Here is a 27,510-nt window from a genome sequence, read left to right on the forward strand (position 1 = left end):
GCTCCCATGTGAGGCAGTGACGGCCACCAACTTGGGTGGCTTCAAACGGGGGCTGGACAAGTTCACGGAGGATAAAGGCTGCCCATGGCTACAAGGAACAACTTTGGCCTGGTCCAGCAGCCGGGCGCTTCTGATGTTCTTTGGCACTTTCTTAGTCTCTCTGTGACAAAGCTCAGCTTTGCAGATTTACACGTGTTCAGTGGATCTCTGGGGCAAGGACGGTAATACCTGTGCCTGCACACCTGGAAGCAAAGCAGCTCCTTCTCAGGGCTGTGGACTGCAGTGACATAGCATGGTGCTTGAAAAGCCAGAAGCCCCAACAGGGATGTTTAATTGTGGATTTGTTACTACATAAATCCCCCACCTTTCCTCCGAGGAGCCCCAGGTGGCACACAACATTCTCCCCTAAGTGGTACAGCCCCGGCTTCGCACGCAGAAGCCACCCCCTCCCTGTTCAATCCCTGGTGGCATCTCCAGGCAGGGCTGGGAACCTCCCCTGCCTGGCACGCCAGAGAGCTGCTGCCAGTCAGTGCAGAGAGGCCTGACCTAGATGGACCATAGAAGGCAGCTTCCTAACCCCATTGCTGACTGAGCGATGGGCCCAAGGTCACCCAGGGAGCTTCCTGGCTGAGCAGGGCTTTGGATGATGCCCCCCGCCAGCAGCCCCAATGCACCCCTCGTGCCACCATCGGACACTGGTCCTGCTTGGTGCCTGCCACCAGGGGCCGCTTGTTGCGATCCAAAGTGAGCCTCCTATTCACCCACAGTCCGCTGTGGTGTGGGCGCTCCTTCCCAGGTTGCCACTCCTGCCATGCTGCAGCAGCTGCGGCATTGCACCCCCAGACCTCCAGCAGGTGGTGCCCGAGCTCTGGCCCAGCCAAGGCTGACCGTGGCCATGGCAGCAGGAGGAACGGGACAGGCAGAGGTGAGCGCATCCCCGTCGAGCGGCTGCCTCCTCCTCCTCCAGCCGGGGCAGCACCCCTTATTGCCTGCACCCAGGGCGGACCTCTCCCACTGCACTGTCCTTGGTACTCCACTGGTGGTGGGCTCTCCAACACTGGAGGCACTCAAGAAGCAGCTGGACAGCCAGCTGTTGGGTATGCTTTAATTTGGATTCCTGCACTGAGCAAAGGGTTGAACTCGATGGCCCCTTCCAACTCTACTATTCTATGATTCTATACACAGTTTTGCAATTCAGTGCTCTCAAATATAATTTGTACATTATTTTCATTAATATGTGGGGTTTTATGCACATTTTACCTTCGTATGTGCATTTTTGTACCCATAACTTGGCCGGAGAACTGCATGGCAAAATGTGGAGAAGTGCAAAGTTTGAAGGATGCCTGTACTTTGGTTCATGTATTGTTTTGGGAAGTACAAATGAGGTAGATAAAGTGAATTGAATTTCTTCCCCATCTTTATGTCGGAATTCTATTGAGTTGCGTAGCAGAGCGGAGAGTATTGAGCAAGCTTAGTGTGTGTGTGTTTGAATCTTTGCTAAGATTCTACCTTCCCTGCAAATTAGTCAGACAGAGACTTTAAGCTGTAAAATAAGAAACAACTACTTTATTCTGGAAGTACATGCTTGATAGGAAAGAGTCCTATATCTGGCTAACTAGCTATGTTGGAGCAGTCTGCACTGGTCCTAGTGCAGATCTCTTGCTTGTTGAGAGGGAGAGACAAAGGAAAGATGTCTGCTCCCCTCTCGAGAGAGAAGGAGGAACTGGGAAGGCAGGAAGGAACTGGATCAACACCCTTTGCATATCAGTCTAGCAGGAGGGGGAGAGCTGGCAAGGATCAAAGGACAGGTATAGCCTAGCAACCAAGAGGTCTTCTCCCTTGCTACCCTTTTTAACCCCATGCAGCCTCAACCCACCAAGTTGGAGTTGAACCTCATACATTCCAACACTTTAATCACAAGTGGGGCTATAATGGGACACAAAGGGATGAAAAATAAGATAGTGTGAAGTTATGGAGCTTTAAAAAGTGGAGCCAAAGAAATGCAATAGCAAGATAGCTGATCTTTTTGGCTAGGCACTATTCCACATAGGTAGGCCTTTGCTTCATTTGTCTTCCAGACTTTCTACAACAGACATTTCTGTGTGTGTTTGTGTGTGTGCCTGTACACACATACACGTCTGCATATGTACATAATGTTTGTTTGCTTCCACAGCTAGCAGCATCCAGTCACCTAATTTAACATTTCTGGGACATGACCAGTTTTCTAAAAATCTCTCTGTGTCAAAACTGAAAAATAAATCAACCCTGTTGTAACAAAGCAAATAAGGAAAGAGGGGAATATGTCATCTTTCAAGATCAACTGTTCCGCAGAGTAGAGTACAAGCTGGAAGTCACCATAACACCATATATCAGCTAGCATAAGATCTGGGGGGGGGGGAATCCTGACAGTCTGGATGTGGAAAGTCTGGATGTAGAACGAATCAGTGGTCCCTGGGGCTTGATATATTGTGCTGCTAGGGTTGGTAAAATGTTTCTGAACCACAGAACTAAGATTCCGTACTGCTACATTTGCCAGAGTGAACAAAAATACGGACACACCCACACACACTGCATATTGCACTGCAATATTGCATTCTAATATTGTTGCTTAGAGTTGATGGAGCATGCCCTATTATCATTCCTACAGGAAACAGATTCTGAGTTTATAATCAACTTATGGAACTTACCGTCACAGGATAGGTAAGTGATAGACATAGCTTAGGTGGCTTTTAAAAGGGTTTAGTCAAATTCATGGAGAATAGCTCTATCAATTGCTGTTAACCATGATGGTGAAAAAGAAACTTCTCCTTCCTGCTGACCCCCCCCCCAAAAAAAACCAAGCACCTTGCAGGTTTAAATCTTCCACTCAACAGCTGTGGAGTGGAGAATTTGATCCTAAAGGGTGTGGGCATTCCTTCACAAGCCCCCACAGAAAAGACACTTGCGAAGGAGCACCCTGCAGACTCCCCTGGCCAGGCCTCCTTGTAGCCCATTTTCAAGGACCCATTGCCATGGCAACCACCCAAGCCTACTATCACCAGCCGCACAGCCCTAGTATATCCCATACAATTAGGGTTGCCAGGTGTCCGGTTTTTGCCTGGAGACTCCGGTTTTGGGGGTCCTCTCTGGGTCTCTGGGTGAGTTGCCTTAATCTCCAGACTCTTAGTTTTCATTAAAAAAAAATTAAGTTTCTAGGTTGTCTGGTTCAAAAGATATAAACCAAAATGTCAGCCTACCCCCCACCCCTGCAACTTCTCTTCCAGCTGCTCTAATCCCTGCCCTTTCCGGTTTTTAGCCAATAAGTGAAGTCAGGATTGGGAGTGACAATTACAGTACCACATTTCAATTTCTGAGAATAGTTACCTTTTCCTGCTTGTCTGACATCAGGAATTCAGTAAATATATAACTTTCAGCAGCACAACGAATATTTTCTCTGTACAAGATGGGGACTTGCTTCTGAGTAAACATGCACAGGATTGCATTACAATAGATCACAGCAGGATCTTGGTAGGCATAAAAGTGTACATGCAAGGTTTTTTTAACCACTTGCAAAAATGGCATATACTTTTTATCTTTCAAATAATTTTTGTACAGAATTTTTTAAAAACGTACATGCTGCAGTGTATACTTTTCTAATTAAGGCATCAAAACGTTTAAATTTTACTGGACTGTTGAAGAGGGCAGTTTATTTGTCTTATTCATAACCTGTTTCAAAAAACTACCCAATATGAAGCTTTTCTGGGAGTAAATGCAATGCTAATCCCACATACCTGGGATCCCCCTTCGATCCTTTTTTTCTTTAAGCAGTTAGGTGGGGCTTACTTAAATGTCACTGCTTTTATTTGGCAGGAAACTAATACTCATTATTTAAAAAAATGTTCTGCAATGGCCAACCGGTTTTGACAATAAACTATTATATGGGGTGTATGTATTTTTACATCTCCAGTGTGTCTGTATATGGAATATTTTCAACAGCCCTGTGAGATAGGGTTGGAAACCAAGGCAGTTCACAACAAGAAATAAAGCCATTTAAAATGTAATAACCATAAAACAAATATAAAACAGTTGCAAACAGCATAAAGTGGCATGATTCTGAATTTTGGATTGAGTGAGTGAAGTTCCTTATCATTGAATTGCAGTCCTGTGCATGCTTTCCTGTCAGAGTAAGCCCCATTGAATACATTAGGACATGCTTCTGAGTAAACATGGATAGGATTGCACTATAAATACCTTTACAGGTTGTGTAAAAAATAAATATCTCTGACAGTCCTGTTTATATAAATATTTCTTCATACTACGTCCCGATAAGTGTCTGATTTCCCACTATTCTTGTACATTATTTTTCCCTCTATATTTTAAGTTCCTTGGGGTGGTCATGGTTCCCCTCTGTTTTCTTTCACCCTGAGGGACAGATTAGACTCAGATTAGTCTGAGGTGCATAGCCCATGGTCACCCAGTAAACTTTGTAGCTTATTTCCATTTTAAAATTTAATTAAAATGATTTATACACAGGCAAAGTTTATGAAGTAATACAGATCCACATAATACATTTAAAGCACATCCAACTCACATTTAAAGCACATGGTTTCTCCCAAAGAATCCTGGGAAGTGTAGTTTCTACCTCACAGTTATAGTTCCCACCACCCTTAACAAATAACAGTTACCAGGATCCTGTGGTGGGATTCATGTACTTCAAATGTAGCTTGAATGTGTTTAAAATGCATGGTGTGGATCTGCCCTAGTATGATGTGCATTCACTAGTGAATTGAAAGGAACAATTTTAAAATATATGTTTTGAAACAGGGGTATAGCTTAGTGGTAGGACACATGTTTTGCATGAAAAGGTCAAAAATTCAGGCTCTGGAAGAGACTATTTTCTGGAATCATGGAGAGCCAATGCTAGTCATCAGTACTGAGCTAGATGGTACCAAAGGCCTGACTCAATATAAAGCAGATTCCTTTGTTCCTAAAAGAGGAGACACAAGGGCCACAGTGACTCTGAAATGTATTAATGTATTTTATTTATAACATTTATATACTGCTTTACTGTAAAAAACCTCAAAGCAATTTATAGAATTAAAACAATAAAATTATTGGCAAAAAAAGTTAAAGACAGGTATTTAAAACATTCAAAATAATAAAACCAACAATGTGTTAAAAACAGATAAAAACATAATAGCTTCTACATGCCTGGGTAGGCTTGCCTAAACAAAAATGTTTTAGCAGGTGCCAAAATGAGTACAATGAAGATTTCTGTCTTATGTAAATAGGCAGGGAGTTCCAAAGCATAAAGGATCAATTTCTTACAAGAGGAGAACAAGTACTATGGGGAACCCATACCATGGAAAGCGCACCTTGAACTTGGCCTGGTAGCAAATTGACAACCAGTGCAGATTTCAGAGCAGAGGTATTATGTGCTGATAGGGTCTCACTCATGTCAGCAATCGTGCCACAGCATTCTGTACTAACTACATCGCCTGGGTCAGGTTGAGCTGCATGGGGATTTCTGTGACTTTGGTTGACTGGCTGCCAGAATTTTTTTTGTTTTAGTTAGGAACCATAACTGCTTGTGGGATGCTGAGTTTTCTGCCTTACTCATAGGAATCTTGTTGTGGTTGGTATGGTATTGCATTTAGAAAATCATCACTGTCTTTTCTTTTTCTATTTGCATTTTATTTACCTCTGACCTTACTCCCTTACATCCATAGAAGCAACAAAAGTGGTTCCTTGTGGTCAGCTCAACCCCCTTAAACTCACTGATGATGCACCTTGCTGGTTTCATGACAGTTTGTTTCTTGCCCAATAGTGGTAAAAGAGAATTCACATACTGAGAACAGGGCCGGATTATCCATTAGGCTTAGTAGGCTGAAGCCTAGGGGCCCAGAGCTCTTGGGGGCCCGTGCATAAGGTAAAAAAAATTATTGCGGGACAAGAGCTTCCGAACCGCCCGCCATTCCCCTGCTTCACTTACCTTTTTCTCCGCTGTTTTTTGCAGTTTGCCATCAATTAAGATGGCAGCTGAGGTTTCTCTAAGGGGCTGAAGCCTCTGCCGCCATCTTGGTTGATGGCATGCATGCGTGCTACATGTGCGCATTGCTGCCATCAATGAAGATTGCGGCAGAGGCTTCAGCCCCTTAGGAAATCCTTGGCCGCCATCTTGATTGATGGCAAACCTGCATGAAAAAAAGCAGAAAGGTAGGGAGAAGAGGGCCCTAAACACCAATTGGCCTAGGGGCTCTCCTCAGCTTAATCCAGCCCTGACTGAGAAGTGTAGCTTCAATTGCTATTGTTCCTAAGCTACTGCCTGTGAAGGTAGAGCAAACCATGTGTGTTTTCTCTCTGTCAATTATTGCTTGTTGGGATTGGGCTGGCTTTCAAAGTGACTTTATAGCAGCCCACACAGTAGGCAGGCAAGAGTATTTTCTTAACTCTTACTCATTTCTCAAACCTCTCTCTGCAGTGAAGGATCAAATCTGTAAAGAAGTTTGGAGCTGCCATGTGAGATGGCAGGCAGGGCATTCCAGGCGGGGGTTGCCAACCAGTCAGGGAGCGGCCCTGCCTGTCATTGCCTCTGGTTCCGCCAACTGTTGGGCTGCCCGCCTTCAGTCCCAGGGGGCACCAGCCACCACTGTGAAACTGAGATCCCCTAACTCAGGGTCGGAGAGCCTTGTTCAGCCCAAGGGCTCCATTATCTTATGGGCAACCTTCTACACTGCATGGAGTGGTGGCCAAATGCAAAAAGAAGGGGGCAGAAGCAAGAAGGGGGCAAAGCAACCAATGCAACCTTTGTATGGCAGGGTGCATTCCAGTCACACTGGAATACCCACCACACACATATGAACACGCTCCATCTGGGCAAAGAAGAGCCATTATCACAATGCAAGGACACATGCCAGCCAGGCAAAAGTACTTGGGGGGGCATGGAGCAGGGTCAGTGAGATGTGGCCTAGAGAAAGAGGTGTGGCCTGGAGAAAGTGGTATGGTCTAGGGATAGTTTCAAGGGCCAAATAGAGAAGCCTGCACATCCATATTCAGGCTCCAGGCCCGAGGGGTCCCTCAGCCCTGACTTAACAGGGTCCCTTCACAAAATCATAAAAACAGCATTTAGAAATACTCAAAATTCTTCCAGGCAGCTCAAAGCAAATAGAAATGTGTCCTCTTTATACCACTGACCTATTTATAGCTGAAACCAGACACCCTGTAAACAAGCTTTTAAATATGAGCCAAACAGGAAGGAATTTCATTCTACGCTTTTCTAAAATTAAAATAGAGTTTCACCTGAGACATTTAGATAAGCTTACTTGGCAGGAGAGGTTATATGCTTTGGGCACAATCCAGAAAAGCTCATTTGCGGCTACATCCCATTCTGCCACTGCCTGCAATGTGGAAGATTGTGCTTTTTAAATGTAAGTTACTAGCAACAAGCTGTTAAATAGCACTTAAGAGTGTTGAAAACTATCTCATCTTCTGCTTGTAAGTTAGGTCAGTATGGCTATATCCATTTTTAAGGTGAAAGCATGCAAGTTTTTTTCATGTATTCACACACACAGATGCAGCTCACCTGGAGGGCTAGAGTTGCAACAATAGTCTCCCAGCAGCAGCATCACGGCCCCTTACCAGGAGGGTTGAGGCAGTGGCGGGGCTGAACCTCTGTGTGTGTACTGGCAAAAGCACCAGACTGGATACTCCAGTGTGCCTGTGAAGCCCCAATGTCACCACTGTGTCACCACTCCAGTAAGTGGCAGCGACACCTCTGCAGGGCAGGCGTTCCCCTGGCTCTGCCCCACTAGGCAAGCCTCCTCTGACATCCACAGAGCTAGCATACTGCAACCTTTGATGTGTTCCAAACTCCCACTGAAAGTGTCCCCATCTGCCTAATTTTAAAATTGTTAAGTGAAGTTTGAATTACCACACCACTCCATTCTGTTGTACATCTGTCAGTGCAGATCCTCCCTCCCTCAATCCATGGACGGCTGAAAGTGTGTGAATGCAGAAGCTTTCCACCTGCAAAGCAAAGGTGAGGAACCTGTAGCCCTGAAGACATTCTTGGACTTTGTCTCCTATCAGTCCCAGCCAACGTGCTTGATAGTCAGGATGATGGAGGTTGTAATCCACCAACTTCTGGAGGGTCAAAGGTTCCTCATCCCTTCCCTACAGCCTATTCCCTACTAGTGCCTCTCATGTGAAACTATGACTTCGCAATGTCTGATTTGCAACAGCTGATACACTGACAGCTCTTATCCCTAAAGAGAGATAGCACACGGATTAAATTCACCAAACTTACCATCACTTCATTGCAACATACCAGCTCGCCTCTTTGCATTAAAAGACTCCAGCAGAGTCACATGCAAATATGGACTAGTTCAGATGGCCTTTCAAAAGAATGAGACTAATTAATGGATAACAGGTTTATTAGTAGCTATGATTAACCATGATAACAACAAAAACACATGTAAATAAAGGTATCATCTCCCTAATTACTAGATGTAGGGATAAATGCCAGAGAATAGTCTTATCTTTATTTTGACCTACTTGTGGACCAAGTAATCATGTCGCCCTGCACTTTATAGGTGTAAAATATTGGACCGATGAGCCTAATCCAGTTGGAAAAGTCTTAGATATTGTTGGGTGACAATTCCCACCATCCCTGAACATTGACTGTGCTGGCTGAAGCTGAGGAGAGTTGGAGTCCAATCTCTGGAGGGCCACAGGTTCCCCACCACTGGCTTAGAGACATGATTGGAACTGACGGATATGGAAACTTTTATTATCCTTATTTTTACAAAATCTTTTGTCTGAACAAACTCTTATAATGTCCTTATGTTTAGTCCTGATCATCCAAAGCAATATAACCAGTGTATAGGGATCATGAGACTTGAAGTCCAACAACATTTGGGGTCCCATGCTGGAAAAGGCTGCATTAAAGGAATGACCAGTGACTTCTTCAAAAGGCAATTGGCCTTTGATGCCTTGTTACAATTTCTGCTTGTAAATCTTAATTGGTGTTTTCATTTTATAGGCCAAATAAATTAGCATCCCCAGCTACAAAGATCTTCCATCTGCTTTAATATATACACAAATAAAAGGTCAGTCAAGTATTGACAGAATCCTGCCGATAGATGGCTTTCTCAAGGGAGTACATTTTCTTTCAAGTGATCTCATGTACAATCCAAATTTAACATTTTGAATAGTTGTAAGCCAACATTTCTTAGTGTGGCATTTTGTTCATTTCTGTGGCTTTCTATCTTGTTTACTACTTATTCAATATGCAAGTAAAATCCATTGTTTATTCCTACCAATCTGAAAACCTGCACATGGATGAATTTAAAACATTCCTGTTTACCCAGGGATTTGATGGCTGAAAGATACTGTTCTTGGCAACCCTGAAATTATTAGCTATGAGTATATGTGATTGTTTTTAAGTATTTTTAGGTGTTCTTAATATTTTAGTTATTTATAATTGTTTGAAATGTGTTTATTTTATTTTTAATTGTATTGTTTTAACTTTTTGGTGTTTGCCACTTTGCACTCCTTTGGAAGGAAGGGCATACATTTAATAAATAAATAAATCCCATTGAGTTCAATGGGCTGCACTCCAAGGTAAATGGATATAGGACTACAGCTTTGAAATGATATGATGGAGGACAGAGTACAAGGCAAATATTCTTTGTACTAGAAGGAGATTTACAAAATACAATAATGACGCTTTTTCAGACAAAGTTGACCTCATTTTTTAAATCTGAAATCACTGCCAAGGTGACATAGGAGTCAACTACGTAGAGCACCTTTCTATGGTGGTGTAGACAACAATTACAGACAACACAGTGCCTAGCATGCTTTTTTTTTTTTTTAGTAACTTGAGGGTGATATACTTTCCTAAGATGTGAAAAGTAATATTCTAGAGCCTTTTCTGTGCAGATGGTAATTTGAAAACAACATGCACATAAGGAAGAAAAGACACCCTGCAGGTATAGCCATCATTTCCACCTGCTCTGTGCATAAATTTCCTTTTCTTGTGCATAACAGTGAAACATCTTATTTGTGGCTGTCATCTCCTTCTACTGTTAACCTAGACAACAAGATGCTATGATCCTAAAAGTTATTGCCAAAGAAAGCTCTGTAAATTAAAATTATTTATTTTATTTTATTATTAAATTGATATCCCACTCATTCTCCCAAAAGGAAGCCAGGGTGGCAAACAGCAAGTGATAATAAAACAATAAAACACATCTTAAAAACAATTTCATTACTGGGATAATAACATCTACTCAAAAAGTTTGTTGAAAGAGGAAGGTCTTCAGTAAGTGCCGAAACGACAACAGAGCCTCCCTATTTCTAAGAGTGATGCAGCTTTGGATTGGCAGCAAAAATAAAATAAATGCCAACTTTTCATTGCAAAAGGTCATGGCCATCTGATTGGGTCCAGAGCAGGTTGGTCTATATCAAACCCTGGATGGGGTCTGGCAGAAACTGGCTTTTACAACCCCAGTACTGGTTATGTGACAGTTTTACTGGTAAAATTAGAAAAGCGAGAAAAGAAAGATAAGTGGCAACCTTCTCCCAAAAATTTCAGAGAAATTTATTTTCTTCCCTATGAACTTTTGAGAGGGTTTTGTCCCCCGCCCCCAGTAAATGGTTGAAAAACCAGGCCTAACTTAAAGCAAAACGATAGCAACATACAGCATATGGAAGCAATATCAACTCAGTGGTGGGGAACTTCTCACCAGCAAGCTAGATTAGGCCCACAAGGCTACACAATTTGACCCACAAGGCTAGTCACATTTACCAGTCACTCATCTAATATCATATGATGTCAGGCATGTGGCAGGTCAAAATCCATGGCTACATAGGGGCAATTGGCAGGGCACTCTAAGCTGTGTGCTCTTGAGTTTTGCTTGGACATTTTTGCCAGTCAAATGTGGCCCGCAGAAGTTTGGTCCCTTTTAGATCCGTGTCGCAGGATTAATTCTTTTCTTTATTGCATTTTAGATTTTGTAAACTGCCCTGGGACCGCTTGGTTAAGGGCGGGCAATAAATAAAAATAATGATAATAATAATACTGTGGTTGCGACCCAGGGGTGAAATAAGACGCAGACACAATATGATGGGTTAAACAACGGGCCACTTTATTAAACCAAATTCATATTATGACAATGAACCTGCAAAGGGGAACATAAGTGCGGGATTCAACTGGTGAGTCAGGCAAAGCCTGCTTGCAGCTATTCGGGCGACCCAAACCCCTGTCGGGCAAAGGGGTGCAATCTGTCAACCCCTTGCCCTGACCACACTCCAATTGTGCGTAGGGAGGCCAACCTGCGTCACCGCCCCCCGGTGCCCTGAAACTCCGGGTGGATGAGACCTGTTGGCCCCAAAGGCGACCCGTATCCTGCCCTCGGGCCGTAAAACCCGGAGCTGCAGGCCTCCGGAACCGCCTATCACCACCAAAGGTGCCTAAAGGTGTCACCTAGCTGCCCTTCACCTTCAACCTTTCCCGCACTTCCTCGCCACAGAAAGGGGACAAACCTCTATTTAGTCACCCTTTACCCCACATTCAGACAAGATGTCCTTCAAGCCCCTCTGCAGGTCTTCTAAAAGGATCTCATTACCTACATCGGTCATATGAACGCCATCTGACCGATATAGCTCAACCTTACTGCGCCTTATCTCTGGATGGTGAATGACAAAACCACCAGAGTCCAATAGAGCAAGACAGAGCTGCCTATTTACTTTTTTGCAGGTCCTATTTATCCCCCTAGGGTCACCCATACAGTTCTAGTGTCTACAGGGTAAAATATCGGACCAAATCAAGTGTACCCCCGGCCAATGCTGCATAATGGCCCGGAAGTCAGCAGTCGCCTGTTCAATAAGGGCTCTGCCCTTCAACATGCCAAGGTCATTCCCTCCCAGGTGAATGACCAAAAACTGTGGCGCATTCCGAACTACTGCCGTCTGGAAGAGCGCTGGAAGGAGCCCGTCCCAGCGCATCCCACGGTGGCCCAGCCATTGCATGTTAGCCCACCGGCTAAGCCCAAGCTGCTTGCCCACACGCGATTTCGCCGCCTTGCGGCCTGCCCAAAATACCATACCATGGCCTCAGAGGAGGATGTGCACTCTTTCGTCTCCCTTCCAGCGGCCTGTCAAAACAAACAATGGAAACTCATAACAGTGACAGAAACAAGTCACAAACTGGTTTTTGGAACCCCTCGAAAAGGCCGAATATAGGACCTATAGGCTGTAGAACGCCATCTGCCCAGGGACTGTAACTGGCCTTGGGAAAAACCCAAGCAGGCAGACGTAGACGCTGCGCCAATACAAAAAGAATGTGTCCCAAACTTGTTGAGATCGAGTCCCATATGCCCAAGGGCTAACCTAGTAACCGCCCAAAACTGAAATCTAGAAAGGGGGAGGCCATCCTTATGAACAAATAAGTATCCTGGCTGTTGTCCACGGACTGTTAAGAACTTAGCCAATGCTGTTACATGGCAAATTTCATGCCTCCGTGAGGGGGAAAGAACCACCATACATCCCCTCTTGCGCTGATCAGTCTTTGACCAGAGCAGCTGGAGGGTAGCCTGTCCCTCCCTCCAACTAAAGTCAGACAGCAAAAGGGGGACAGGAGGATAGGTCAGTCCTGGACCCCACCAGCACCTCACTGATCCTAAAAGCTCCGAAGAACAGTGTAAGTGCGGCCGCATGAAAAAGCAGGGCCTCAAAAGACGATGAACATATATGTTCAAATTGGGACAAGAGCCCTAGCAAAAGTTCTGGGTGAATAGGGGAGCGAGGATCAGAAGTGGCGGGGTGTTCCCTTGCCCAGCCTTCCAACATCTTACGAAGTCAGAAGTCATCAGAAAAGTCCCACAAACCTCGGGACTTGGCCAGAAAGGATAGGCCAGAGAGCTTACCTTGAATAGTCTTAACGGCAAGGCCCTTCCTCCTGCCTTCCACACAAAACTCTATGAGGTCTTCCACTGGGATGGGCCACTGCTGTACGTAACCCCTTTCTACCCTGAAAGCCAATAGCTCCCTACCTGCTCTCTGGTAGCTGGCCATAGTACTGGGCACAATGGACAGGCTTATAGCTCTCTCCGACTCAAGTTGCCAATCTCCCACAGATCTGGCGGGACCAGGTCCGGCCAAGCCTTGGCCCACGGTGCCAGGTGGCGAAATCTCTCCATCTGGTTCCGTGACAGAGCACTGGCAAAGAGCCAATCTTGATACCCAGAAAGGTGAACAATGCGACAGGATCCTCCATATTCCCAGTTTTCAAGGGAACCCCCCAGTTACATATCCATACTATAAGCTGTGACCTCAGGTGCTAACATGCACCCCAAAATCTGCCCTACCAATGAACAGCCCATCATACAGATAGTGCCCCACTGTTTCTGAGTCCACTTGTCTCCTGACTGCCCCCTACCAGAAGGATCTGAAGCACTCCATGCGAGAAATATAGCAGTCCATAGGCAATGCTCTGACAACTGTGCGCACCATGTTAAATGAAGCATAGAGCACCGTTCCTAGACTATCAGGTATGAACCCGTTACTGCCTGACCCCTTAAATAAGACTGGTTGTGAATCAGGCGTAATTTGCCCACTGCCTTTTAAGGCCCTACCCGACTGGGGTGGCCAGGAAGGGGCCAAGAACTCTGCCCAACTGTACATCTTTACACTCTGTCCCTGGCAATTACCGCCATAACTAAAACAGACTGAAGATTGTAGGCCATGAAGGCCAGCTGGGAGTTGGAGGCCATGACTGCCCCTCCCAGAAGGAGCTGAAGCACTACATGTGAGAAATATAGCAGTCCATAGATAATGCTCTGCCACATAAAAATGCATAAGGCATCTCTATCATAGGCGTGCACCATGTTGAATGAAGTGCAGCGCACTATCCCAGACTACCCAGTATAAACCCATCACTGCCTGACCCCTTAAACAGGACTGGTGGTGAATCAGGTGTAATATGCCCTCTGCATCCTAGGGCCATAACTACGACAGATTTAAGACTGTATGCCCTGAAGGCCAGCCGGTAGTTGGAATCTGGGATCGGGAAACCAAAAGAAAAACACCATAACACAGACAAACCTCCCTTTAAACCGGGTAGCCAGTAAGCGAAGTTCGTAGTACCTCAAGTCTAACTGGGGAGGGACACATGTCCCTGAGCAGCTTAAGCTGGGGGCTTCCTCTTACCCCCTTGAAGGCCTCCGGCCTAATATCTCACTGCTGTGCATATCCTTCTGCAAAGAAAGGAAGTAAATCATTTATGAGTAAGTACACTTTACCAACTACTATTCCTTGGCAGCTAATCCAGTTCCCCTAAAGCACAGAGACTGAGGATATGCTGCTGTCACCAATATTTGGACCCACTGCAGCTTTCTCCTAGTGGGTTTCCAAACAACCATAATAATAAATGTTCAAATGCAAAATGTGCATGCTACATTGATTTCAAGTAACTGATATCAAAATAGAAGTGCCAATATAAAAGTTGCATGCTATATATGACTGCAGGTAAATGATATCAGAAATCCTAACAAAGAAGGTTGTTTTTTGTCGTTGTTGTTGTTGTTACAAAATCATCAGGAAAGGGTAAAGAGTCTGCCTGGAACTTAAAAGGCAGCCTCTATGTCAACAGGAATCTAAAATCCTATCAAGGCAGCCCCTGCTTTAGTAAAGTCTAAGCTCCTGGAATTAGGATAAGAGCCTTATAAGCAGTCTGGCTTTCCTTGTTATTCCTATCCTCCCATCAAGCCACATTATAATCTGCTAGACCTTCAATTCCATGCAGAAGTTTGCATGTCCTTCTTTAATACAACAAATGCCATATGCTTTGTTTTTGATACGAGACTAAATTCAAATAAATGCAACTTCTGTCTCAGAGGTAACAATTAGCGTGGCACTGACACTTGAAAAAGGATCACTGTCAACTAAGTTATGGAGATTTAGACATTTTCTAGCAAAACCTTGTCATCTGTGCACACCACTAGTATCTAAACAGGACAGGCACAAAGTCCCAGAAGGCTCACCCGGCCCCACCAAGGCCACCATATAATGTAATGATAATAGAATTAATTACCTCAACCTAATATATTCTCGGGCCTAGCAAGAAGTCGGAAGCTTAGCCAAGAGCTCCGTATCCCCCAACAGCCACCATGTAATAAATTAATAGAATAAAGTACCTGCAACCTAATATAGGCCCGGGTCTAGGAAAAAACTGTAAGCCTAATCAAAGAGCCCTGCACAATTGCCAATAGAGGCTGCCAGGGCCTCACCCACATCCCTCACTGTGTGGCGCCCCCTACCTAGGCTGAACTCACACCCAGCCTTGGCAATCAAAGGGGGAAATAGGGCCTGTGTTGGCAGGCTCGAAAAGCCTGTGCAGCTGTCTTACTGGCTTGTTGTAAAAAGTGGAAAGTGTAAAGAATCTTGTTATAACACAGCCTCCTCCCATAATTTGCTCTGAGCCTGCAGTAACTGGCCCAAGGTCACCCAATGCGCCTCACAGCAGTTGGGGAGACTCGAACCCTGGTCTCCTGGGTCACAGTCCAACACCCTAACCACTACACTAAACCACCTTTTCTCCCACAATCTGCCCTGGGCTAAGGGTTTGTGTGTAGTTTTAAATGCCCAAAGGCCTAGGGAGCAAGGGGTTGCCAAATACATATATAGCATGTTTGTTAGCTTGATATGTTTATTGTATTTTACTTTATTTATAAATGTGTTTCTTTCTTTTACCATTATCAGCCCAGACGCTTCCTGCCTGCTAGGCCCTTTTAATGAGGCCTGCTGGCTAGGCACATGCCCCTTTAGGCCCAACTCTCTCCTTCTTAGGAGGCATTGGGTTCATATCTATTTATCATTAATTATTTAATATTTAATATGAATGTTCAATATATCTAAGTGGTACTCTTATATTACCTTCACCCCCTTCCCCTTTTATAGGGGGGAGGAGAAATCAGCAACCCACAGGGATGCGTCTCTCTCTCTCTCTCTCTCCCTTTAACTGCCTAAATGTATGTGGTTGTAATCCTTGTATAACATCCACTCCTTCCTCCCTGTATAGGGGGGGGAGGATGTTAGTGTAATCTTGCTTAACTTGGCCAGGCCTCACCACCAGGCCACCTGCAGCCACACAGAAGCATTAACAGTCGTTGCCCTCATGGCTGCAACCTTAAATGGGCTGATCAGGCCCAAGCATCGACCATGCGGCCAGAAAATGGCTGCTGCTCTCTGTCCCTCGCTGTTCAGTAGCTCCGTCTGTCCCACGCCGTCATTCTTCCTCTCTTCACATTGCAATCAGTTGAGCTGGTGGCACATCCTGTCAGCATCCTCCATCTCAATGTTGCCTTTGTAGAACTCAGCAGTTTTCCACTGTCCATGTCCCTGCCACAATTATGAAGAGGGAGAGGGGGCGGATGGCGCGAGCCTAAATAAGCTCATATGCCCCGCCCCCTCTAGAAGCACGCCGTTACTGCGTCACCCCAGCCGGCACGCTTGCCCTCTCCAGGCATGGAGGCTCAGGCTTCACCCGGGCCGCAAACACGCCCCGCAACTGGTAAGTCCCGGGTGCGAAGCGGGGTTCTCTGCCCTTCTTCCGAGAAGAGCAATTAAAACAAAGCAAGGAAGAAAAGAAGCAGAATAGGACCAAACCAAAATCACTAGCCATCAGCAGAAGTTAGCAAGTGTCATTGAGAACAACCATATTGGCTGATAACAAAGCTACAGACAAATGACAGGGAGTGGGCTCCCTTAGGTCCAGGTTTTGGAAGGCTCGGTGGGACAGGATTTGGCTAAAACTGAGGATGAATTACAGAGTGGGCTTGTGGAGTTTGAGCACTGCAGAGCGGGTCACCTGAATCTCCCTCAGCACACAGTGCTGAAGGGTAGTTTCCACAGCCTAAAAAGGCCCTGCTATACAATCTCATGGCTTTTGCCACAGTAAAAGAAAGAAATGCACAGCTTAGGCTCCCAAACTGATCTTGGTGAAAAGGTGTATACTTATGAAAGAACGTGGTCTCTATGGGATAGAGGACTAGGTCATTTGGTGTTTTAAAACCAGCTGGCGAACACAAACTCTGGCAAAAGAAATGCAAGAAGACAATAAGGGATGCTAAAAAAGAATTTGAGGAGCACATTGCTAAGAACATAAAAACCAACAACAAAAAATTCTATAAATACATTCAAAGCAGGAGACCATCTAGGGAGGCGATTGGACCCTTGGATGATAAGGGAGTCAAAGGTGTACTAAAGAACGATAAGGAGATTGCAGAGAAGCTAAATGAATTCTTTGCATCTGTCTTCACAGTGGAAGATATAGGACAGATCCCTGAACCTGAACTAACATTTGCAGGAAGGGATTCTGAGGAACTGAGACAAATAGTGGTAACGAGAGAGGAAGTTCTAGGCTTAATAGACAATATAAAAACTGACAAATCACCGGGCCCGGATGGCATCCACCCGAGAGTTCTCAAAGAACTCAAATGTGAAATTGCTGATCTGCTAACTAAAATATGTAACTTGTCCTTCAGGTCCTCCTCTGTGCCTGAGGACTGGAAAGTAGCAAATGTAACACCAATCTTCAAAAAGGGATCCAGAGGGGATCCCGGAAATTACAGGCCAGTTAGCTTAACTTCTGTCCCTGGAAAACTGGTAGAAAGTATGATTAAAGCTAGATTAACTAAGCACATAGAAGAACACGCCTTGCTGAAGCAGAGCCAGCATGGCTTCTGCAAGGGAAAGTCCTGTCTCAGTAATCTATTAGAATTCTATGAGAGTGTCAACAAGCATACAGATAGAGGTTATCCAGTGGACATAGTGTACTTAAACTTTCAAAAAGCTTTTGACAAAGTACCTCACCAAAGACTTCTGAGGAAGCTTAGCAGTCATGGAATAAGAGGAGAGGTCCTCTTGTGGATAAGGAATTGGTTAAGAAGCAGAAAACAGAGAGTAGGAATAAACGGACAGTTCTCCCAATGGAGGGCTGTAGAAAGTGGAGTCCCTCAAGGATCGGTATTGGGACCTGTACTTTTCAACTTGTTCATTAATGACCTAGAATTAGGAGTGAGCAGTGAAGTGGCCAAGTTTGCTGACGATACTAAATTGTTCAAGGTTGTTAAAACAAAAAGGGATTGCGAAGAGCTCCAAAAAGCCCTCTCCAAACTGAGTGAATGGGCGGAAAAATGGCAAATGCAATTCAATATAAACAAGTGTAAAATTATGCATATTGGAGCAAAAATCTTAATTTCACATATACGCTCATGGGGTCTGAACTGGCGGTGACCGACCAGGAGAGAGACCTCGGGGTTGTAGTGGACAGCACGATGAAAATGTCGACCCAGTGTGCGGCAGCTGTGAAAAAGGCAAATTCCATGCTAGTTATAATTAGGAAAGTTACTGAAAATAAAACAGCCGATATCATAATGCCGTTGTATAAATCTATGGTGCGGCCGCATCTGGAATACTTTGTACAGTTCTGGTCGCCTCATCTCAAAAAGGATATTCTAGGGTTGGAAAAGGTTCAGAAGAGGGCAACCAGAATGATCAAGGGGATGGAGCGACTCCTATATGAGGAAAGGCAGAGCTTGGAAGATTACTTTTAAAAAGTAATAAATTACAGTTACAATTACTTGGCCCAAAAATGTAGTGATTACGGTTACAATTACAATTGCTCTGAAAGTAACTGAATACTTTACTTTTTCTCAAAAGTAATCACTACAATTACATTTCAGTTACTTTTTTAAAAAAACTCCTACAAGGTGCTGGCCTTGGCTGCTGCACATCTAAGAAGCCTAAAACAATATTAAAAATAAACACACACACACAGGGGGTAGTAGAATAAAAAAAATTATCCATAAGATTAACATAATGGCATAACAGAATCTCACATCCCCCCAAGCAATGAAGATACCCCAACTCTTGAAATTAAATTTTACACTTGAAATGCTTTTATAATATGTTTCTGTTGTGTCTCAAAAGAACAAGATGCTCAAAGAGCATGTCAGACAAGGAATGTCTTTTTACAGTCATTACGTTGCCACCAGTACTGAACAGGCGTTCTACTGCGGCGCTTGAAGGCATGCCTGTGTTGTGCTGCAAAAAACACCGCAGCACACGTGGAAAGCCATGGAGTGATGACACTTCCCTGCTGGGAGACCTTAGGTACCTCACCAGTTCCTCCTCAGCAGTGTCCACTGCTGACTTCTTGCCCTGGGGCAGAAAGTTAAAGAAGTCATCTTCTAAGTCATCTCCTTCCTGGTCTTTATCTGAAGACTGATCACTGTCCTCATTAAGTACACCCATCTTTATTTCAGCTTTCAACAAGGCTTCCATTGTGTATCTAAGAAAGAGAGAGGATATGTTAACACATATATGTTAGGAAACCATCATCTGCTCTTCATTTCCTGATGCTTGTCATGTCCCCTGGTTCAGGGTCCAGCCTGAGCCTGTGGATGATGACATGGAAGGTAGGAAGGTGACCAAGTCACCACACTCATGGGGCAGCACAGCAGACCCTTAAGGATTACCTGCAGCAACCCAAGGTTGTGATGAGGAGCCCCAGGAAGAAAAGGCCCAGCCCCTGCCTACCACCTTAAGCCCTCTGATGCCTCCCTTGAGACAACATTTCCCTTGGAGTAATCCACCCAAAGGGCTTCCCTGATGTTCTTACTTGTTGGTATGGGTGGCGGCCTGACACGATTCCAGCCAATCTAGTTTGAAGCGAGGGTGTAGGCAGGCTGCCAGAAGAAGCCTCTTGTCCTCCCAGATAGCTGCAAACCGCTTTCTTAGGGCTTCGCGCACACCTCTCAGCAGCTGAAAACAGTATGTGTACCTCTCAGGTTTGTTTTCCAGTCCTTCTAACTTGCGGTCCAGATTGCAGAGCGTTGGTAGCAAATACCCCATGAACATGCCATTCTCCCGTTGCAGGATATCTAGGGACTGGGCTAGTGGCTCCATAATCTCTGTGTATTCCTGTACCACTTCAATCTCAGCAGCTGTGATCCTGGACAAGGAGCAGCGGTCCATTATGGCATGCATTTTTAGTGGCACAGTTGACAGGAGCTCATGTAGTTGCTTCAATGCATCAAAGGTGGAATTCCACCTGGTCTTATTCAGTACCTTCAGATACACACCATATCGTGCATGGATATACTCAGCAATCTGTGCTGACTGGTTCTGCTTGGACCACAACTTGCTGCACTTTCCCATCAAGGAACGAAACTGTTTCTTGAAAGGACCAAGAAGACTACTTTTGGAGGAGTCAGAAAGCATGGCCTCTATGTCTTGTGTTGCCACAAGGTTGAGGGTGTGGCTAGCACATCTCTGGTGTGGTGGTAAAACAAAATCCTCTCCTGAGTCTGCAGCTTCTTCCTCTGTCTCAGGTCCTGTGTCCAGGATCTCACAGATAGGCACAAACTCCACCTCAGCCTCCTCCTCCTCCTGGTTATCACCATCATCGTCACTGGTGCCTGCAGCTTCCACTGGTTCTTTGGCCATGAAAACTCTGAACGCTTTCACAAAGTTGGAGCCATTGTCTGTAGTAGTGCACATAACTTTGTTGTGGATCCTGTACTGCACATGTACATCATGCAGTGCTTTTGAAAGGACATTGTATGTATGACGCCCCTTCAGACGCTTACAAGCCAAGGCCCCGACCTCACGTTTCAGGGTAGTTGGGTTGATCCAGTGGGCTGTTACCCCAAAGTAATTTTGGGAGGAGGGGTGTCATGCATTGGTTCAGGAAGGCCATGTCTCCTTGCCTTTATTGCTTCTTCAATTGCTCTCAGCTTCTCAGGGTGTGCCCTCTGAGGAAGAAGAACAAAGCATGAATCCAAGAAAAAATGGAAGAGGAACTTCACAATTTAAACATAAATAGACAATGGACACTCTTTGAGGACCAGCATGACAAAGGCTTGCCTCAAAATGTTTCTTCACATTGGATGAGGAGGAAACAGCTGATCTCAGATTTTTGATCCTTGGAAGGCAGTAATTGCATCGTACAACAACATTTTCCCCACTCTGGCTCACAAATGTACAAGCTTTCTCAAAGCCAAACCATGGTACTTGCTGTTCTGCAGATGTGGCTGTGGGCAACTGGCACTGCTTCATGCCCTCCTCCTCCTCATGCACAGGGCCTCCTTTCTGAACCTCACTTTCTAATTTTGCCTCCTCAGGATCAACAAGCTGTGACTCAAGTGGCCGCACTAACTGACTGCTGCTCTCAGCAGCAAAACCTGCAACAGGCGTCTCTGTAATAAACAAGAGATAATGCTCCTATATGGGTGAACTTCAGCTGTGATGTGCCCCCATCTCTTCCCCATGCTGCAAGATGCCCCAGTCAGAGTGGAAGTAAGCAGGTCGATAGCACAATTAAAAGAGATCCTATTTGCATCATTTTTGCTCACTGAATAACCCTGCCTGGGCCAGTCTAACCTACTATCTCACAGGGTTGTTGTGAGAACAAAATGAGACTAGGGTTCAAATCCCCACATAGCCATGAAGCTCACTGAGTGACCTTGGGCCAGTCACTGCCTCTCAGCCTCATGAAAACCCTATTCATAGGGTCACCATAAGTTGGAATCAACTTGAAGGCGGTACATATATTTTTTATTTTGAATATGATGATTATGATAATAAATATGCAGCATTTCAAATTAATTCTGTATGAGAAGCATTCCATGCCAAGCTTGGAAAACCACGGATGAGGTATAAAATGTAGACAAAAATACTTTTGACAAAATGCCGTTTATCTTTTATATCTATATCTATAATTAGCAATACAGCTGAATGATGTATGTAAAGTATTTTTTCTTTCCCTTTTCTTTTTTATTAATATTTTAGTACTACTGCTAAAGTTCTGATGAAAGAATAAAGCATTCATTAGCCAAATCCAAATGATTAAAACACATTACATAAATTCCACTGAAGTTGGAGTTTTTGCCATAGAAAATGAAAAAAACATATAACCTATGATAGCCCAATAGACAATCAGAACTAATATAAAACCCTATTGCTTCTCATTTGCAAATCTTGCAAGATCTAAGGTAACTCTAGATCATGTGAGTTCAGGTGATGCATGTTATGTACATTTGTATAGATATTAGCAGAGATTGTCAACAGTCTATCTCTCTCTGGGACTGGGAATCTCTCTCTTTCTCACAGAACATGAGTTTGAGAGCTGGGGGACTGAGAGGAGGAGCTGCAAGGACCCTACTTCTCACCTCATCTCTGCCAAGAACAAAAAAATCAGCCTTAAGCCATTTATTATACGCCTAATGATTTTTTATTTTTATCATTATTATTATTATTACTGAGACAGTTTTTGTCCCACATACAATTCAGTCTTGTGATTAAACAGGACAAAAATACAAATAAAAAGAAAGATGGAGTTCAAATAAATATACAATAAAAAGCTAGTCGGCATTTTAAAAGGCAGGAGTGCTCTGTCTGGATAAATACAGCACACAGGTAGGCATGGGAACAAGGGGGAGAGTTCAAAAAGGGGGGGAAGGAAGAGAAGTGTAGGCTGAAGTTTTGGAAGTGCCTTGTGATTGATGGAGGGGGCGGCAGAGGCAAGGAGAGGCAGTGGGGGGGCAGAACGGTCCCATGGGGGGGTGGGGGGGCAGAACAGTGCCATGGGGGGCACACACACACACACACAAATCATCATCACTCACCTCCACAGCTCTTTGCCATTCTGCTGCTGCCTTCTCCTCCGTTGTCCTTGCCGTGGCTTTTTCCTCCGGCGTCCATTTTGTCCTCTCAGATGCTAGCAGGCCCTGCCTATTCACCTCTTCCCTCGTGCATCCTAACACAGATCACGAGGGAAGAGAGAGTCTATGCAGAGGTCCAGTCAGTGTGCACATGTCTTGTGTTAACCAATCACAGCCAGGAGCTGTCTTCCCCTTGTTCCCGCCCCCAAGTAACATGCAACCTAACGTGGAAACGTTAAAATTGCAGCTGAAAAGTAGGGAAATTACTAGTCGTTCCGTTACTTGCCAAATGTAATGGAATTACCCACTCGTTATTTAAAATTGTAACAAATTACAAATAACTCGTTAAAAATAACGAGTTACTTCCAAGCTCTGAGGAAAGGTTGCAGCATTTGGGGCTTTTTAGTTTAGAGAAAAGGCGGGTCAGAGGCGACATGGTAGAAGTGTATAAAATTATGCATGGCATTGAGAAAGTGGATAGAGAAAAGTTCTTCTCCCTCTCTCATAATACTAGAACTCGTGGACATTCAAAAAAGCTGAATGTTGGAAGATTCAGGACAGACAAAAGGAAGTACTTCTTTACTCAGCGCATAAACTATGGAATTTGCTCCCACAAGACGCAGTAATGGCCACCAGCTTGGATGGCTTTAAAAGAAGATTAGACCAATTCATGGAGGACAGGGCTATCAATGGCTACTAGCCATGATGGCTGTGCTCTGCCACCCTAGTCAGAGGCAGCATGCTTCTGAAAACCAGTTGCCGGAAGCCTCAGGAGGGGAGAGTGTTCTTGCACTCGGGTCCTGCTTGCGGGCTTCCCCCAGGCACCTGGTTGGCCACTGTGAAAACAGGATTTGCCACTGGCCTGATCGGCAGGCTCTTCTTATGTTCTTTTGTCTTTCCCAAAAAAATCTGGATTCAAAGAAGTAATAATGCCATTTGAATATATATATTGCACTATATATATATTGCATACATGTACACCTGCACAGGGCTGGCCAAATACCGTTTGCTGCCTGAGACAGGGCAGCAAATGATGCTCCCCTCCCTGATTGGTGTGTAGTAATCAAAAGCTGTGAAGTTTCTTTGGCACCTGCTCTGCTGTAGATTTCCCAGAGGCATCTGGGTGGCCACTATGAGAACAGAATGCTGTCCTAGATAAGCCCGTGTTCGGATCCAGCAAGGTTCTTTTCTTGGGAGATAAAAATACACTAATTTTAATTGAAAAAGTAAGGATTTGCTGCCCTTTCATAACCCTCAAAATCAGTTGTCTCTGGCAGCTGACTCAGTCTGCCTGATGGTAGGGCCAGGCCTTTGTATACCTATGCATGTGCATACAACAAAGACTCCACTCCATAGTAACATACATTTCTGTCTTTCTTTAACCAGGATCACAGGAAACCTAAAAGAAATCATCTGTCATATGCTGACTGGCAAGATAATGGTTCCATGTTAGTAAAGAGAGCGACATAAATGATGTGTTGTGAAGTAATAACCTGAAATTGTATAACGGATAGTTGAAAAATGGCACTAACATCTAATGTAACAAACCCATGATGACAGCAAACTAAATGTTAGCATATTGGTGTTTTGTGAGCAATTTAAAAAGAGTCCTTCCCCACTTTCTAGACAGCATGGTTTAAGCATATTACACTTTCTGATTATGATCAATAACTATCTGTTGCATCTCAGCTGATCATTTCCTGATGTTGTTTGGAAGAAACAGGTTTCAACTGCAGTGTTACAGCAACAAACAAACAAATAAGCAAAGCCAGCCAGTAAAATAAGTCAAGCCATGTTCAGGAATTTGTTTGAGCGTGCGATGGGGGCTGATCCAACACCACTGGTCCTGTTCTCAAACTCTGTGTGCAAAGACTACATATGTAGACATCTTCATATAGAATTTTGGCTGCTCCATTTTCCAGTATGCTGGCATTGCACACACAGGAGTCTATGCAAATAGGACTCCCGCACCTGTAAACTGGAGGGCAGGGCACATGGAAGCACCCACAATCTGCCCCATCCACATGTTCAAATAAAGCCTCAACATACTACAGAGCCTTATAGACTGATCCGGTGGGTAGCTAGATGAGCATTCTGTCCCTCTCAAGTGGAGCAAACTTAATAGGTTCCATTTTATTTTAAAACTCCAGTTTATTCCTGGGCAACAGAGACCCATTTCAGATTTAAGGGCAGGGAACAAAGATATAAATGAGGTGGGGCAAGTTACTCTGTACATTTTCAAGCAGAGGCAGGGACTTTCTGTCTGGCCTTTCTGATTCTGTCCTGGCCATGCCTCTTGCTCAAGCCACACTCTTCCTGGCCTTGTTTTACACCGTCCTTTGAGGGCTTTTCCCTGGCTGGAATTTGTCCTTAAACGGTGACCATGCTTCTTGCTTGCCTGGAAGGAGAGACAGGACTTGTGTGTAGAAACTTCTGACTTCTGCATGGCTGGAATGTCTTCTGTTGTAAGAGTCACATCCACTGTGCCACCCACTTTTGCCTCTGGAGAAAAGGGAATGCAGCCCCCAGGCCACAAGGGAATGAAGCCCCCAGGGCTGAAAAAGGTTCCCCACCCCTGGTTCAGAAACTTGTCTCGGAAATAATTCACAATAAAATTGCAACGCAATGAAAGACCAACAAAACACCAAACATGCACACACAAACCCCCCAGTGAATGTTAAGTGTATTTATTTTTGTTACATTTAAACCTCAGAATAGCCAAAACAAGATTATCCGTACGCTAAGGTGGTGCTGCGTTTTTTTTAATGTAAAATGCCTTGGGCCAGCTTTGGCCCTTCCACACTCACAAACTTAACTGACCTATCTTGGTATTCTTTTACACAGTGACACGATTAATTCCTCTGGCAGCAGAGGCAACCATGTCCCAACAACGTCCAGACATCGGGGAGCAACCTCATGGCCCAGCATCTTTGCACTCTTCTGATATTGCCGGAGGTTAGAATAGTTGCTTGTAGCTTCCAGCCAGGTCTGCCCACACCTGGTTGTTATTTACTTTGCCATTTACATGCTGCTAAATGTCAATGCCGGGCCAGGATACCTGAAAGATTGTCTTTTCCCTTACATACACTGCGCTCTGCAGGTGAGGGCCTCCTGCACATACCAGCTTATCAGGAGGTCCGTTCTGCACAACATAGGAAACGGGCCTTTAGTGTGGCGGTACCTACCCTGTGGAACTCCCTCTCCTTGAATATTAGGCAGGCACTATCTCTGTTATATTTTTGGCTGTTATTGAACACTTTCCTCTTTCAACAAGCCTTTTAAGTTGAAACCTATCCCAGTCTGTGTCTGTGTTGGAATTGCTTTTTAATATGTTTTTTTAAAAAACCTTTTTTTCCCCTAAACAAGGTATTTTTTCTAACCCTTTTAAAAAAGATATCTTTAAAGCTTTTAAAAAAATGTTTTTAGAGTTGTTTTGTTTTAATGTATTTTATTTATTTATTTATTTATTATTTGATTTATATCCCACCCTTCCTCCCAGCAGGAGCCCAGAGCAGCAAACAGAAGCACTAAAAACACTTTAAAACATCATAAAAACAGACCTTAAAATACATTAAAACAAAACAACATTAAAAACATTTTTTAAAAAAGCTTTAAAGACATCTTTAAAAAAGGGTTAAAACATTATTTTAAAAAACATATTAACAAGCAATTCTAACACAGACGCAAACTGGGATAGGTCTCAACTTAAAAGACTTGTTGAAAGAGGAAAGTCTTCAAAAGGCGCCGAAAAGATAGCAGAGATGATGCCTGCCTAATATTCAAGGGGAGGGATTTTAAGGTTTGTTTTTAAGATGTCTTAAAGTGTTTTTAGTGCTTTTGTTTGTCGCCCTGAGCTCCTGCTGGGAGGAAGGACCAGATATAAATCAAATAATAAATAAATAAATAAAAGCCAGCTTCTAAAATGCTGTTTTGCATCTTCTGGTGCAGTGTTCATAGCTGCAGTAGCATCAAAAAGCAGGAACACTGGATTGCATGTTATCCAGGGCACATATGTCTGGGACTTGCAGCAGCATAGTTGACCTGTGCCTGCAGTTAGAGAGCAGCATTGAATTGACTTGAGTTGTTGGTTGTATCCTAAGCATCCCAGACTCCTTAAAAAAAGTCCAGCTCCTGCACTATACCTTTAACAGCAATCTGCCAATATTTTAATGCATTCACATTGCTCAGAGCAGCTTGTAAATTCCAATGAATTCAGTGAGATTTACTCCAAAGTTAATGGCACATAGGACTGTAAGCTTAATTGTGACCAATTTAAGTTCCATTGATTTCAATGCAAGTCTCCCTGTTCCAACTTGCAGGGATAAGAAAACTTGTGGCAAGGTGGTGTCACATCATGTGTTCCGCATTATTAAACTTGTCACATCATGTGCTTCATATTACTACACTTCGCAGAGTCAGACAATGGAGGAAGAAACAGCTACTGCTTTCAGCAGCAACTACATATCCCCCATCACAGCTGGTTCCAGCTGGTGTCCTACTGAAATCAATGGAACTTCAACAACTGGCTGGGCCAGAACATGTTTTGTTCTTGATCTAGGATGTGATTACTGTCTTAAATTGATGAATAAGCTTAACAAGATAGCCTTTTAACTGAGCAGACTCCTTGGATTTTGCAGCTACTGGGGCAGTTTTTTATCTTGCAGGCAATGGCATTAATCAGCAGTCAGTCTGCTGACATCACTGGCATTTAACCAGATTAAACTGGTGCACATGAGATTAGACTCAAGTTTTCATACCTGTGGGCCATTTGGCTGCCATTTTGTGTCATCCGTTATCTTTTCCTCAG

Source organism: Rhineura floridana, chromosome 1 (assembly GCF_030035675.1).
Source record: "Rhineura floridana isolate rRhiFlo1 chromosome 1, rRhiFlo1.hap2, whole genome shotgun sequence".
Lineage (NCBI taxonomy): Eukaryota > Metazoa > Chordata > Lepidosauria > Squamata > Rhineuridae > Rhineura > Rhineura floridana.